The 17,162-nt window shown below is 45.9% G+C and overlaps 1 protein-coding gene and 1 non-coding gene across 4 annotated transcripts in view; both read right to left on the bottom strand.

The window, feature by feature from the left end:
* Nucleotides 1–17,162, bottom strand: part of STOX1 (storkhead box 1) — a 54,853-nt gene that overhangs the window by 23,613 nt on the left and 14,078 nt on the right. The gene's annotated exons all lie outside the window — the stretch shown is intronic.
* On the bottom strand, nucleotides 12,171–12,277 carry LOC112441029 (U6 spliceosomal RNA). Its single transcript, XR_003029012.1, has one exon. It is a non-coding gene; the product is annotated as a U6 spliceosomal RNA (small nuclear RNA).

The raw sequence follows: 17,162 nt of genomic DNA, 5'->3' as shown, positions 1-17,162 counted from the left end.
GTTACAAGAGCAAACAGGATACAGTCCTCACACTCAATGGGCTTTGACTGTCATGGAGAGCAGCAGTTGGTTAAGACAATCTTAACCTATCATGAGGCCGTAATTGGTAGGACTAGGACTCAGTATTCCTGGGTCCCAAGCCTGAATGCTATTCCCGGAAGTCTGTGGCTGCCTGGGCCAGGACCATCACGAGGAAGAAGAGCCAGACTGTTCCTCATAGGGCCTTGGGCCACTAAAGCAGCATGGGATAAATAAAGGAACAGTGGAGTTGGTCAGGTAGACCTGGGCTCACATTCTCTACTTCCACTTACTGTCAGTGTACCCTCTTTGAGTATTAATTAGTGACCTCAGCTCTTCAAGATGAATAATAGTATCTGGCTAAAAGGTTACTGTGGGAAAACAATCTGAAAATACCTGGAATAGATTTGACACGTGTCAGTTCTTCTACTGATATCAGCACTTTTTAACTTTTCTTCCCAAATTAAGATATTAACTTGATCAGACCCTGTTCCATGTCATTACTAGTACTTCAAGTTTCTCCTGTAGGGCACCAGTTAGGCACATGGATGGATTTCTTGGCCAATTCTGACTTTTCTTTTTTTGAGATGGAGTTTCATTCTTGTTGCCCAGGCTGGAATGCAAACTGCCTCCTCGGTCCAGGAGATTCTCCTGCCTCAGCCTCCTGAGTAGCTGGGATTATGCTAGGAACAGGCCCCAAGACTGGCCATAAACAAGATCTCTGCAGCACTGTGACATGCTCGTGATGGCTATGATGCTCACGCTGGAGGTTGCTGGTTTACCAGAATAAGGGCAAGGAACACCTGGCCCACCCAGGGTGGAAAACCGCTCAAGGTGTTCCTAAATCACAAACAATGGCATGAGCAATCTGTGCCTTAAGGACATGTTCCTGCTGCAGATAACTAATCAGAGCCTGTCCCTTTGTTCTTGTGAAGAATAGTTTTAGTTAATCTATAAACTGCAGAAACGATGTTTATCTCGGGCTTACTGTCATTAAATAGGTGGGTCAAACTCTGTTCGAGGCTCTCAGCTCTGAAGGCTGTTAGCCCCCCGATCCCACTTTGCACTCTATTTCTCTGTCTGTGTCTTTATTCCTCTAGCACCGCTGGATTGGGGTCTCCACGACCGAGCTGGTCTCAGCAAGCAGCACCCAAACTTGGGGCTCAAACCCGGATCGAAGGGTCGCCAGAGCGACGGTTGGAGAACGTGGAACTACACTGGAGGACACCCGAGTACTCTTAAGCAATCCCCGTGGTGAATAAAAAGGGGAGCTTAGAAGCATCAGGGTAAAAATAAGACAAGGGTCGAACAGGCATGAGGCTTATTTGAGTCTGCTTCAGCAGCTCCTCAGAAAAGGAGTGAAGGTTAGCACTAGCTGCCTTATGCGGCTTTTTAGTGCGGTAGAGAAATATTGTCCCTGGTTTCCGAACTGAGGAACTATGGATGTAGAGGTCTGGAAGAAGGTAGGCAGTGCACTCAAAAAGGCATATAAGGATAGTGCTGAGGATATTCCTGTAACTGTCTGGTCAGTGTGGGCTCTGATTCGTTCCACCTTGGAACCTTTTCACGCTGACAATGAGGAGGAAGGAGATGAAGGAGAGGAGGAGTGTGATAATGTTGCGGAAGAGATAAAAGAACAGATCTGTCAACCACTTAAAGAGACCCAAGAAGGGGAAGCTTGTCCCTGCCCCTTGGCACCCCCTCAATGCCTTGAAGATAATGGCCTGACCCTCTGGATCTTTCTTTTCCGGAAGACACTGGGCAAAAAGTAGTCACCCCAGTGGCTATTAGAACAGCGCCCTGAGCAACCACCCTCAGTTCTATTCAGGCAGGAATTCAGAAAGCTAGAAGAGAGGGTGATTTAGAGGCTTGGCAGTTCCCTGTTAGGATATACCCCCCAGATCAACAGGGGAATGTTATGGCTACATTTGAGCCTTTTCCCTCTAAATTACTCGAAGAGTTTAAACAGGCTGTCAATCAGTATGAACCAGGTCTATGCCTGAAGTGTAAAAAAGGAAAGCATTGGGCCAGGTGCGGTGGCTCACACCTGTAATCCCAGCACTTTAGGAGGCCGAGGCGGGCGGATCACGAGGTCAGGAGATTGAGACCATCCTGGCTAACACAGTGAAACCCTGTCTCTACTAAAAATACAAAAAAAAAATAGCTGGGCATGGTGGCAGGCGCCTGTAGTCCCAGCTACTCGGGAGGCTGAGGCTGGAAAATGGCGTGAACCCGGGAGGCGGAGCTTGCAGTGACTGAGATCGTGCCACTGCACTCCAGCCTGGGTGACAGAGCAAGAGGCTGCCTCGAAAAAAAAAAAAAACAAAAACAAGGAAAGCATTGGTCCAATCAGTGTCATTCTAAATTTGATAAAGACGGAAACCCGATTTCGGGAAATGCCATGAGAGGCCCGTCCTGGGCCCCGTTCCAAACCGGGGCATTCCCAGTTCAGGCCACTCCCTCACCCCTACACAATGCTTGTCCCCCGCCACAGCCGGTAGTGCTGCAGTAGACTGTGTTGCACCAGGGCTGTGAGTGTGCCTGGAGAGCCGCCACAGAAAGTAGAAACAGGAGCCTGCGGACCCCTGCCAGAAGGAACGGTAGGACTACTTCTGGGAAGATCTAGTTTAAATTTAAAAGGAGTGCAGGTTCATACAGGAGTGATTGACTGGGATTGTAATGGGGAAATTCAAATCATTTTATCTACCTCTGTTCCTTGGAAGGCAGAACTGGGAGAGTGTATAGCGCAGCTTCTGATTTTACTGTATGTGGGACTAGGAAAAAGTGAAACTAAAAGAACAGGGGGATTTTGCAGTACAAATAAACAAGGGAAAGCCGCCTACTGGGTAAATCAAATTACGGATAAACATCCTACCTGTGAAAAAACTATTCAGGGAAAGAAATTTAAAGGTTTGGTAGATACAGGAGCAGACATTTCGATCATTTCTCTACAGCACTGGCCATCCGCATGGCCAGTTCAACCCACTCAATTTAACATAGTTGGAGTTGGTAAAGCCCCTGAAGTATATCAAAGTAGTTATATTTTGCATTGTGAAGGGCCCAATGGACAACCTGGGACTATTCAACCAACTATAACTTCTGAACCTATAAATTTATGGGGGAGAGATTTATTACAACAATAGGGAGCACAAGTTTTAATTCCTGAGCAATTATACAGCCCTCAAAGTCAATCTATGATGCATGAAATGGGGTATGTCCCTGGTATGGGACTAGGAAAAAATTTGCAAGGTTTGAAGGAACCACTTCAAGCAGAAAGACAAAGTTCTTACCAAGGTTTAGGATACCATTTTTGATGGTGGCCATTGTTAAGCCTCCAGATCCTATCCCGTTAAAATGGCTGACAGACAAGCCAATATGGATAGAACAGTGGCTGCTGAGTAAAGAGAAACTGGAGGCTTTAAATGAATTACTCAAAGAACAGCTTCAAAAGGGAATCCCCTTGGAATTCCCCAGTTTTCGTAATTAAGAAAAAATCAGGTAAATGGAGAATGTTAACTGACTTAAGGGCCATTAATTCAGTTATACAACCTAGGGGGCATTACAGCCAGGACTGCCTTCTCCTGCTATGATTCCAAAAAATTGGCCTTTTGTTTGTTTGTTTTTTTGTTTCGAGACGGAGTCTCACTCTGTCGCCCAGGCTGGAGTGCAGTGGCAGGATCTCGGCTCACTGCAAGCTCCACCTCCCAGGTTCATGCCATTCTCCTGCCTCAACCTCCCAAGTAGCTGGGACTACAGGTGCCCACTGCCACGCCTGGCTAATTTTTTGTATTTTTAGTAGAGACGGGGTTTCACCATGTTAGCCAGGATGGTCTCAATCTCCTGACCTCGTGATGCACACGCCTCGGCCTCCCAAAGTGCTGGGATTACAGACGTGAGCCACCGCGCCCGGCCAAAAACTGGCCTTTAATAGTCATAGATTTAAAAGACTGTTTCTTTACTATCTCCTTAGCTGAGCAGGACTGTGAACAGTTTGCATTTACGATTCCTGTGGTAAACAACCTGCAGCCTGCTAAGCATTTTCATTGGAAAGTGTTGCCACAAGGCATGTTAAACAGTCCAACAATTTGCCAGACGTATGTAGGGCAAGCAATTGAACATACTCGTAAAAGATTTTCACAGTGTTACATTATTCATTATATGGATGATATTCTTTGTGCTGCCCCCACTCGGGAAATATTACTCCAATATTATGATCACTTGCACAATTTGGTTTCTTGTGCCGGTTTAATTATAGCTCCTGGCAAAATTCAGACTACTCCTCCTTACTCCTACTTGAGGACCTTAGTAAATGACACTACAATAGTGCCACAAAAGTAACCATGCATAAGGATCAACTAAAAACATTGAATGACTTTCAAAAATTACTGGGGGACATTAATTGCATACGGCCTGCTCTAGGCATTCCTACTTATGCCATGAGTAATCTGTTTTCTATCCTTAGAGGAGATCCTAGTCTCACAAGCCCTCGGCAATTAGCAAAAGAAGCTGAGGCAGAGCTGCAGCTGATCGAAAAGCAAGTCCATAAGGCCCAAATAAACAGATCCAGAGAAGACTCTAGATTTGCTAATTTTTCCAACTTATCATTCACCTACTGGTGTTACTGTTCAAGAGCAAGATCTTATGAAGTGGCTTTTCCTTCCACATACTAATTCACTGACTTTGACTCCTTATTTGGATCAAATCGCTACTATGATAGGAAATGGGAGAACTCAGATTGTTAACTTACATGGATATGATCCTGGAAAAATTATTGTCCCTCTCACGAAGGCAGAAATACAGCAAGCTTTTATAAATAGTCTTACTTGGCAAACCCATTTATCTGACTTTGTGGGTATTCTAGATAACCATTTTCCTAACAAAAAACTGTTTCAATTTTTGAAATTAACTAATTGGATTCTCCTTAAAATAACTAAATTCAATTAAAGGTGCTGAGAATGTCTTCACAGATAGGTCTAGTAATGGTAAAGCCTCTTATTCTGGATCAAAAGGTAAAGTTTTTCGGACGGCCTATACTTCAGCTCAAAAAGCAGAACTTGGCCGGGTGCAGTGGCTCACACCTGTAATCCCAGCACTTTAGGAGGCTAAGGCGGGTGGATCACCTGAAGTCAGGAGTTCGAGATCAGCCTGACCAACATGGTGAAACTCCTTCTCTACTAAAAATATGAAATTAGCCCAGCGTGGTGGCGCATGCCTGTAATCCCAGCTACTTGGGAGGATGAGACAGGGGAATCACTTGAACCTCGGAGGCGCAGGTTGCAGTGAGCTAATATTGTGCCACAGCACTCCAGCCTGGGCAACAAGAGTGAAACTCTGTCTAAAAAGAAAAAGAAAAAAAAAAAGAAAAAGGCTGGGCGCGGTGGCTCACACTTGTGATCCCAGCACTTTGGGAGGCCAAGACAGGCATATCACCTGAGGTCGGGAGTTTGAGACCATGCTAACCAACATGGAAAAACCCTGGCTCTACTAAAAATACAAAATTAGCCAGGCATGGTGGCTGATGCCTGTAATCCCAGATACTTGGGAGGCTGAGGCAGGAGAATCGCTTGAACCCGGGAGGCGGAGGTTGCAGTGAGCCGAGATCATGCCATTGCACTCCAGCCTGGCAGCAAGAGTGAAACTCCGTCTCAAAAAACAAAAAACAAAAAACAAAAAAAAAAGAAAGGTAAGAAAGGTGGTATGAAATTTGTTCCATACTTTAATTGAAGTGACTTATGACCCTGACTCAGCCTGAAAAGCCCTGCCATTCAGGTCAGCTTCAAATCACTGGCCAATTATACAGAAGACAGAATTTGCTACAGATTTCTTCCTTGCAGGCCATGACAAAGTCTTACCAAATTAATAATACACCCAGCTAAATGTCTTGAGCCAGGTTAATTCAGAAACTTGAGAGTCACCAGCCTTTCTAAAGTAAACCTTTATGGTAAATGAGATTTGTTCAACTGACTAAAACCAGAAGCCTTGGAGGGTGAGCTAAGACCACAGAGTGGGGTTGATCTCATCCTGCCCTCGCGAGTTCTGCAGGCAATAGCTGAATAAGTGCTGCTTAAGGCGAACCCAACGGATTGGGTCCTAGCACCTGCTGATCACATTAAAACAAAATGACCGGCCGGGCACAGTGGCTCACGCCTGTAATCCCAGAGCTTTGGGAGGCCGAGGCGGGTGGATCACCTGAGGTCAGGAGTTTGAGACCAGCCTGGCTAACATGGTGAAACCCCGTTTCTACTAAAAATAACAAAAAATTAGCTGGGCATGGTGGCGCATGCCTGTAATCCCAGCTACTCGGGAGGCTGAGGCAGGAGAATCGCTTGAACCCAGGAGGTGAAGGTTGCAGTGAGCCAAGATTGCACCATTGAACTCCAGCCTGGGTGACAAGAGCAGAACTCTGTCTCCAAAAAAAAAAAAAAAAAAAAAAAAAAGAAGTGTTTCCCAGTCACACAGGTAGTAAGAAATATACTCAGACAACTGCCAAGTAAGGCTTCCCTATGACAAGTAAGTCTGACTTCACTTTCAATGCAAAATGAACCTAACACCACCATCTCACATATGAATTCTGATTCTGAGTGACAGAGCGAGACTCCATCTCAAAAAAAAAATTAGCCAGGCATGGTGGCATGTGCCTGTAGTCCCAGTTACTCAGGAGGCTGAGGCAGGAATATCTCTTGAGCCCAGGAGCTGAGGCTGCAGTGAGCTATGATCGTGAGACGGCGCTACAGCCTGGGCAATAGATTGAGACCCTGTCTTGGAGAAAAAAAAAAAAGACAAAAAAATCTTAAAAGCAGTAAGAGAAAAACTTAAACTCATACAGGCAAATCACAATAAGATTAACAGCTGACTTCTCAACAGAAACAACAGAGGTCAGAAGACAGTGAGATAACATGCTTATTTATTTTTGAGAGGGAGTCTCACTCTGTCGCCCAGGCTGGAGTGCGGTGGCACAATCTCGGCTCCCTGCAACCTCCACATCCCAGGTTCAAGTGTTTCTGCTACCTCAGCCTCCCAAGTAGCTGGCATTACAGGCACTCACCACCACGCCTGGCTAATTTTTGTATTTTTAGTAGAAATGGGGTTTCACCATGTTGGCCAGGCTGGTCTCCAACTCCTGAACTCAGGTGATCTGCCCGCCTCGGCCTTCCAAAATGCTGGGATTACAGGCGTGAGCCAACACGCCCGGCTGTTTGTTTTTAAGACAAGAGTCTCACTCTGTTGCCTAGGCTGGAGTACAGTGGTGCAATCTCAGTTCACTACAACCTCCACCTCCTGGGTTCAAGCAATTCTTCTGCCTGAGCCTCCCAAGTAACTGGGATTACAGGTGCACACCACCATGCCCAGCTAACTTTTGCATTTTTAATAGAGACAGGGTTTCACCATGTTGGCTAGGCTGGTCTTGAACTCCTGACCTCAAATGATCCACCTGCCTCAGCCTCCCAAAGTGCTGGGATTACAGGTGTGAGCCACTGTGCCCAGCAAATAGATGTACATATTTTGGGGGGTACATGTGGTAATCTGGTACATTCATACATTCATATAGTGCATAAAGACCATATCAGGGTAATTAGGATATCCATCACCTTAAATATTTATAAGTTTAATGATTTTTTTTACTACCACAATTGGATAATAATTATATTAGAAAGTGAATTAAAACACAATTAAGCTTACTCTTAGAACACTCAACTTCCTAGAATCTCCCTTTCTCCACTCTTTTTTCTTTTTTTTTTTTTTTAGATAGTCTCACTCTGTAGCCCAGGCTCGAGTGCAGTGATACAATCACAGCTCACTGCAACCTTGACCTCCCAGGCTCAAGCAACCCTCCCACCTCAGCCTCCTGAGTAGCTGGGACCAAAGGTGTACACAACACACCTTGCTAATTTATTGTTTGTGGAGATAGGCTCTCCCTATGTTGCCCAGGCTGGTCTCCAACTCCTGGGCTCAAGTGATCCTCCCCTCAGCTTCCCAAAGTGTTGGAATTACAGATGTGAGCCACCGCACCTGGCCTCTCTTGCTTTTTTTGTGTTTGTTTGCTTTTTGTTGGTTTTGTTTTTTATTTTTTTCTTGAGACAGGGTCTCGCTCTGTCACCCAGGCTGGGGTGCAGTGGCTCGATCTCGGCTCACTGCAGCCTTGATCTCACGGGCTCAAGCAATCCTCCCACCTCAGCCTCCCAAGTAGCTGGGACTACAGCTGAACGCCACCATGCCCAGCTAATTTTTGTATTTTTTGTAGAGACAGGATTTCACCACGTTGCCCAGGCTAGTCTTGAACTCCTGAGCTCATGCAATCCACCTGCCTTGGCCTCCCAGTGCTGGGATTACAGGCGTGAGCCACTGTGCCCAGCCAAATGTTTAAAAGTATATCTAAATCAACTTGTGCACCACCACAATGACCACCACAATAATATACATGCCACACTTTGGGAAATATTGCCCTAATCCATTGTGTGGGATGAAAGTGTGTGAATGGAAATAGAAGGCACTGTCTTTGCAAAGTGCCCTGGTTTGATAACCAGGCTTCCTTCTGAAAAGGATGTCTTCAACTATTTTATGCACTTTGTGCTGAAGGCCCATCAAGTAACCACTGAGCTCTACAGCACTTTAAGTTGGAAAGTGCTTAAGGTGGGAGGGAGGGGAGCTCTTCTTATTACCAAGGCTTTCAACCAGCAAATATAACTATGGCCAACTGCAGTGCTAGAGAAATAAGCTTCGGTTTAAAAACAAAAAACATTCCGGGTGCAGTGGCTCACGCCTGTAATCCCAGCACTTTGGGAGGCCGAGGCAGGCAGATCATGAGGTCAGGAGATCCAGACCATCCTGGCTAACATGGTGAAACCCTATCTCTACCAAAAATACAAAAAATTAGCCAGGCGTGGTAGCCTGTAGTCCCAGCTACTCAGGAGGCAGAGGCAAGAGAATCGCTTGAGCCCGGGAGGTGGAGGTTGTAGTGAGCCGAGCTCACACCACTGGACTCCAGCCTGGGCGACAGCAAGACTCCATCTCAAAACAAAAACAAAAACAAAAAACACAGCTCTGGGCTTTCTGAAAAGCCCCATCCCCAAATGCTATTGCTTTCCAGGTACTGGCCATTTTACATGACCCACAATTACCATTTAAAGGGCAAGCCATATCTTTCTTAGGGTTGTGAAGAGTCAGATGAATGGTAAGTTTAGGAGAAGAGGATTCAGAAAAATGCTGTGATAAAAAATCAATAAACACAAAAACTCCTCCTTGCAGGTAATTTTTCAACCTGTATTGCAACAGAAATCAAAATCTAGAACAAGGATGAAAGAACAATCATGAGAGGAATTTGAGTAACATATCTCACCCTGTAAGCTTCCGCCCTTACTAGCTTTCTGTGTACAAGCGCTTGGCCCAATCAGATGGGAGAGGCCTTGTGCACAAGGCCGGGCAGGAGGTGCCCTGAGCTCCCTGGGTCCTCCCCAGCATGATCCACAGATGAACCTCCCCTGGTTGAGGGCTCCTTCCACAGCTCCCTGAGACTGAAACTCCCTCTCTCAGATGGGCAGAAATCACAACTGTCCATTTTTCAAAGCATAATTTTCATCCTGTATAAATTAAAAATAATATGGGCCATTCCATACTATTAATAAATGGTAATTTATAAATTAAATAATAGGAAGAGTTCGGGAATTACTGGCCTAAGAGAATCACTCAGTGATTCAATGGGTTGAGAACAGTACATCACAGCATGGAACACATCTACGCCACAGACTGTAGCTGAAGTTCAGAGACTGGAAGGAGCTGGCCAGTTAGGGGAGAAGTTAGGACTGGAATCCAGGTCTCATGGACACACAGGGCAAATAATGCCTGGTTGAACCTGAAAAAGCAAAGCCTGGGCTACAAGAATGTAGTCCTAATTCAGAAGAAAGTTGTTCCTGTGTCTTAACACCATGGTGATTTTTCAGCACATGAAATCAAGATGGCCGAAGGATATGCTCCAGAGTGACAGAATGAGGCCTCCAGGACAGCCTGAGATGCCAGACGTGGGTCCCATGCCTGGCTTGGCACCCTGTGAGTTCCACAATAATAATTAACTGCTAACGTTGTCAGGCACGGTGGCTCATGCCTGTAATTCCAGCACTTTGGGAGCCCAAGGCAACAGGATTGCTTGAGCCCAGGAGTTTGAGACCAGCCTGAGAAACACAGCAAGAACTCAACTCTACAGGAAAATTTTTAAAAAATTAGCCAGGCATGGTAGCACGAGTGTGTAGTCCTAGCTACTTGAATGGCTGAGGCAGGAGAATCACACGCGCCTAGGAACTTGAGGTTACAGTGAGCTATGATCATGCCACTATACTCCAGCCTGGGAGACAGAGTGAGACTGTCTCAAAAAACAAAACAAAACAAAACAAACAAACTGCTCACATTCACTGATAGCTCACTGTGTGCTGGGCCCTCTCCTAAGTGCTTTATGTGTATTGTTTCATTTAATCCTTGCAACCACACTATGAAATTGGTAGTATTATCATCTGTTTCACAGATGGGGAAGCAGAGGCATGAAAGGTTAAGCAAACTGCCCGTCATCTCATATCTGAAGGCCCTCCTCCCCCTTCTTAAATATCTAACCTGACCAGTGGCATTGCAGCTCCAAGCAGTAGCATGGAATGCCCACACAAAAGCTGGGTGGAAAGGTGAAAGGTCTTGCAGGCCACTGGGCTTAGGTGGCAGGCAGTAGTACAGCTGGGTTGTGCCTGACCTGGCTGAGGTCTGGATGGAATTAGCATCTTCCAGTTATGATCCATTAGCAGGGACTAAGGGCCAGGCTCCTTGCCTCTGCCCTGAAGGAGACATGGGAAGGAAAATGCCAGATGTGTTTTCCAGGTATGTCCTCAGGGCAACAGGACCTAGTGTCCCTCACTATGTCCCACCTGGCACCCAGGTCGGGGCTGGCCCAGCATGGTTCTTGATCGACAACTAAAGGAAAGGACTTGATCTATTCCAGGCAAGATGGAGGCAGGAGAAGAGAAGACTTAAAAATACTTCTATCGGCCAGGCACAGTGGCTCACGCCTGTAATCCCAGGACTCTGAGAGGCCGAGGCTGGCAGATCACCTGAGGTCGGGAGTTTGAGACCAGCCTGACCAACATGGAGAAACCCCGTCTCTACTAAAAATACAAAATTAGCCAGGCGTGGTGGCACATGCCTGTAATCCCAGCTACTTGGGAGGCTGAGGCAGGAGAATTGCTTAAACCCGGGAGGTGGAGGTTGCGGTAGCCGAGATCATGCTATTGCACTCCAGCCTGGGCAACAAGAGCGAAACTCCGTCTCAAAAAAAAAAAAAAAAAAAAAAAACTTCTACCTTCCGGCGGTGCAGTGGCTCATGCCTGTAATCCCAGCACTTTGGCAAGCCGAGGCAGGTGGATCACTTGAGGTCAGGAATTCGAGATGAGCCCAGCCAACATAGTGAAATCCCATCTCTACTAAAAATACAAAAATTTGCCGGGCGTGGTGGTGCACGCCTGTGATCCCAGCTACTTGAGAGCCTGAGGTAGGAGAATCGCTTGAACCTGGGAGGCGGAGGTTGCAACGAGCTGAGAGCGTGCCATTGCACTCCAGCCTGGGCAACACACTGATCTCGAGAAAAACAAAACAAAACAAAACAAAACAAAACAAAACAAAACAAAACCTTCTACCTTCCAATCCCCAAATCCACCCGTGACCCAGCAAAACAAACTCCCCCACAACCCAAGCCACCATAATAACATGTGTCTGCTGATGCTCTTTAAACTCATACTGGGGTCATCTTTTGTTGCTGTTCAAAATATTTTTTCCCCTCAGTTGATACAGATGTTCTAATTCTCCTCAAGGGATTTGTTCCTTTTTGATCCTCAGTGCCACTGTGCCTCTGGAGAATTTAAGTGAGTCTACTGAGGTTTCCATTTTCTGGCTTTTTCAAGCACCTGAATTCCTTATTCCTTGGTATCTGGAAGGCATTTTGTTTCACAGAAGGTGTTCAAAGACTCAGGAACTCCAAGGTCAAAATGTACATTTGTAACAGAATTAGAAACAAAGATTTACTAGAGAGATATACTGCCTCCATAGCTCAGGAGACCCAATATTGATTGTTAAGATGTGAATTCTCCTGAAATTAATCTATAGATTTAACATAATCCTTTTCTTTTTAATTGGAATCCTTCATTAATTTGTATGTCACCCTTGCACAGGGGCCACGCTAATCTTCTCTATATCGTTTGAATTTTAGTATATGTGCTGCCAAAACAAGCACTAACACAATCCTAATAAAAACCTAAGCAGAATTTTTTTTAGAAATAGACAAGTTGATTCTAAAGTTTACATGGAAAAAGCAAAGGACCAATAATAACCAAATAAAAAGAAACAAACTTGAAGGACTCAGAATATCTGACTTCTATACAGCTACAGTAATGAAAACACTGTAGTATTGGAGAAAGCATAGGTGTATCGATCAAGAAAAAAGAACAGTCTAGAAATAGACACACACATGTGGTCAATTGCTATTTGACAAAAAGCCAGGGTTATCCAATGGAGAAAGGACAGTCTTTTCAACAAGGGAGTTCCTGAAGAATTGGACATCCATATGCAAAAAATAATAATCAACCTCTGGCCAAGAGTGGTAGCTTATGCCTGTAATCCCAGGACTTTGGGGGGCCGGGGCAGGTGGATCAACTGAGGTCAGGAGTTCAAGACCAGCCTGGTCAACATGGTGAAATCCCATCCCTACTAAAAATACAAAAAACATTAGCCAGGTCTGGTGGTGCATGCCTGTACTCCCAGCTATTCAGGAGGCTGAGGCAGGAGAATAGCTTGAACCCAGGAGGCAGAGGTTGCAGTGAGCTGAGATCACACCACTGCACTCCAGCCTGGGTGACAGAGCGAGACTCCGTCTCAAATAATAATAATAATAAAAACCTCAAGCCATAACTTGTACCACATACAAAAATTAACATGAAATGCATTATAGATTTAAATGTTAAATCTCAAAATAGAGGTGGGCACAGTGGCTCACACTTGTAATCCCAGCACCCAGGGAGGCTGAGGTGGGAGGATCACTTGAGCCTAGGAGTTCGAGACCAGCCTGGGCAATATGGCGAAATCCCATCTCTACTAAAAATACAAAAATTGGGGCCAGGTGCGGTGGGTCACACCTATAATCCCAGCACTTTGGCAGGCCGAGGCGGGTAGATCACCTGAAGTTAGGAGTTCAAGACCAGCCTGGCCAAGATGGTGAAGCCCCGTCTCTACTAAAAATACAAAAATTAGCCAGGCGTGGTGGCATGCGCCTATAATCCCAGATACTCGGGAGGCTGAGACAGAAGAATCGCTTGAACCCAGGAGGTGGAGGTTGCATTGAGCCAAGATCTTGCCACTGCACTCCAGCCTGGGCAACAAGAGCGAAACTCCATCTCAAAAAAAATAAAAATAAAAATAAAAATAAAAAAATTAGCCAGGTGTTGCCGGGCGCGGTGGCTCATGCCTGTAATTCCAGCACTTTGGGAGGCCGAGGCGGGTGGATCACAAGGTCAGGAGATCGAGACCATCCTGGCTAACATGGTGAAACCCTGTCTCTACTAAAAATACAAAAAAATTAGCCGGGCATGGTGGCAGGCACCTGTAGTCCCAGCTACTCAGGAGGCTGAGGCAGGAGAATGGCGTGAACCTGGGAGGCAGAGGTTGCAGTGAGCCAAGATGGTGCCACTGCACTCCAGCCTGGGCGACAGAGCGAGATTCCATCTCAAAAAAAAAAAAAAAAAAAAATTAGCCAGCTGTTGTGGTGCGCAACTGTAGTCCCAGCTACTTGGGGGTGCTGAGGCAGGAGGATCACCTGAGCCTTGGGAGGTTGAGGCTGCAGTGAGCCGTGATCGCACCACTGCACTTCAGCTCGGGTGATAGAGCGAGATGCCATCTTGAAGAAAAAAAAATTAAAACATTCAAAAGACACTGGTAAGAAATTAAAAAGACAAGCTGGCAAGGCACTGTTGCTCACACCTATAATCCCAGCACTCTGGGAGGCCGAGAAGGGTGGATCAATGGAGGTCAGGAGTTCAAGACCAGCCTGGCCAACATGTCAAAACTCTGTCTCTACTAAAAATACAAAAATTAGCTGGGCGTGGTGGTGTGCACCTGTAGTCTTAGCTACTTGGGAGGCTGAGGCAGGAGAATCAATTGAAAGTGGGAGGTGGAGGTTACAGTGAGGCGAGATCCCACCACTGCACTCCAGCCTGGGTGACAGAGTGAGACTCCATCTCAAAAATAAATAAATATTAAAAAATAAAAAGACAAGCCACAGTCTGGGAAAAAACATTTGCAAAACACACATCTGACAAAGGACTTGTATCTAAAATATATTAAGAAATCCTACAATTTAATAAGGAAAAAAACTTTTTTCATGGGTAAAACATTTCGACAGACACTTATTAAAGAAGATACAGGCGAGGCATGGTGGCTCATGCTTATAATCGCAGTGCTTTGGGAGGCTGAGGCCAGTGGATCACCTGAGGTCAGGAGTTCAAGACCAACCTGGCCAACATGGTGAAACCCTATCTCTACTAAAAATACAAAAATGTGCTGGGTGTAGTGGCAGGTACCTGTAATCCCAACTACTCAGGAGGCTGAGCCAGGAGGATCACTTGAACCCAGGAGACAGAGGTTGCAGTGAGCCAAGATCACGCCATTGCACTCCAGTGTGGGCGACAAGGGTGACACTCTATCTCAAAAAAAAAAAAAAAAAAAAAGAAGATCCAGACATAGCAAACAAGCACACATGAAAAGATGCTCAACTCACTAGTCATTAGGGAAATACAAATTAAAGTCACAATGAACTACCACTATCCAACAATTTTTTTTTTTTTTTTGAGACGGATTCTTGCTGTCTCCCAGGCTGGAGTGCAGTGGCGCGATCTCGACTCACTGCAAGCTCCACCTCCTGGGTTCATGCCATTCTCCAGCCTCAGGCTCCTGAGTAGCTGGGACTACAGGTGCCAGCCACCACGCCCGGCTAATTTTTTGTATTTTTAGTAGAGACAGGGCTTCACCGTGTTAGCCAGGATGGTCTCGATCTCCTGACCTTGTGATCCACCCGCCTCGGCCTCCCAAAGTGCTGGGATTACAGGCGTGAGCCATGGCGCCCGGCCCACTATCCAACTATTAGTCCAGCCAAAAATAATAAAATAGGCCGGGCACAGTGGCTCACACCTGTAATCCCAGCACTTTGGGATGCTGAGGTGGTTGGATCATCTGAGGTCAAGGAGTTCAAGACAAGCTTGGCCAACATGGTGAAACTCTGTCTCTACTTAAAATACAAAAAATTAGCTGGGCGTGATGATGGGCACCTGTAATCCCAACTACTTTGGAGGCTGAGGTAGGAAAATCGCTTGAACCCGGGAGGCAGAGGTTGCAGAGAGGCAGAGGTTGCAGTGAGCCGAGGTCGCTCCATTGCACTCCAGCCAGGGCAACAAGAGCGAAATTCCATCACAACAACAACAACAACAAAAAAAACCGATAACAAAAATGATAACATACTGATAATATCAAATGAACTGGAATTCTCATACATTGATGGCACGATTGCAAAGTGGTACAATCATTTTGAAAAGCAGCCCTCCAATTCACACCTGGTTATTCACCCAAAAGAAATGAAAACATGTCCACAGACCTGTTGATGAATGTTATTATAGTTCTATTCAAAATCACCAAAATCTCACCTAGGTACAGTGGCTCACGGCTAATAATCCCGGCACTTTGGGAGGCCAAGACGGGAGGATTGCTTGAGACCAGGAGTTCGGGACCAGTCTGGGGAACAGAGTGAGACCCCATCACTACAAAAAAAGTAGCTGGTGTGGTGGCCCACGCCTACAGTCCCAGCTATTCAGGAGGCTGAGGCGGAAGGATGGCTTGAGTCCAGGAGTCTGAGGTTGCAGTGAGTTGTGATTGCACCACTGCACTCCAGCATGGGTGACAGAGTGAGACTCTGTTTCAAAAAATTAAAATATAAAAATATAATTTATAAGTAATTACCATTATGTAGTACCAGTCAGCCATGCGTTGCCAGACCCTACATCTCCCTTCTATCAAATGAATACAGTCACAGCTGATGGCTTTAGACTCGGGGAGTCAAAGGCTCGTTTGGTTTACAAAGAATTTCACAAGGGACCTCCTAATCCTTAATGAACTGCTAAAGAAATGGCACAGAGCCGGCCAGGCGCAGTGGCTCACACCTGTAATCCCAGCACTTTGGGAGGCCAAGGCAGGTGAATCATGAGGTCAGGAGTTCAAGATCAGCCTGGCCAAGATGGTGAAATCCCATCTCTATTAAAAATACAAAAAATGAGCCAGGTGTGGTGGCGGGCGCCCATAATCCCCGCTACTCGGGAGGCTGAGGCAGAGAACTGCTTGAACCCGGGAGGCGGAGGTTGCAGTGAACCGAGATCGTGCCACTGGACTCCAGCCTGGGTGACAGAGCAAGAATCCATCTCAAAAAAAAAAAAAAAAGAAAGAAATGGTACAGAGCCATGGAGAGGCACCTCGCATCAACAAGAAAAAGGATCACTTTGCATACCTTTTCCTCAAAAGATAAATTAAGAGAAAAAACGGTCAATTATCATGGAATAAGCTTAACATCGCAAATGATCTTGACAAGCAGTTTCTGTCTCATCTATTAAAAGCTAGCTGTTCTAGAAATTTCTCTACATTGTAAAAGCTTAATGTGACTTTCTACTAGCACAGAATGTAGCTAAACCTCCAGGATGGCCTCTGAAAGCCCTCTGATCTATGAAATCTATGAACCTATGGGATGTCCAAACTCTGCCCCTTCCTGAAATCTCCACTGTGGGGTTGAAGGTCTGGGGAATAACATCTTCAAATAGGGCATTTCTGCATCCCAATGCCACAACTTTGGAGCAAGGCAAGCATGGTGGCTGCCATTTATAAGGGGAGGACTGCTCTGCCTCAGGTCACATGGTTAATACTCTTCAGATGGCCCGGACTTCATGTCTAGTGTTCTTTCCATGATCCTCCAACACACACACCTCCCTGGGTGCGGGACGTGGGTAGTTTTTACTGTGATCTCTGTCCACTCCACAATGGGGCTCTGAGACGTGGCTCTCTGTAAGGTGGGCCCTGGGCTCATGGGACAA

Source organism: Pan paniscus, chromosome 8 (assembly GCF_029289425.2).
Source record: "Pan paniscus chromosome 8, NHGRI_mPanPan1-v2.0_pri, whole genome shotgun sequence".
Lineage (NCBI taxonomy): Eukaryota > Metazoa > Chordata > Mammalia > Primates > Hominidae > Pan > Pan paniscus.
The sequence above is the reverse complement of the archived record's forward strand: the minus strand, read 5'-3'. Positions and strand labels throughout refer to the sequence as shown.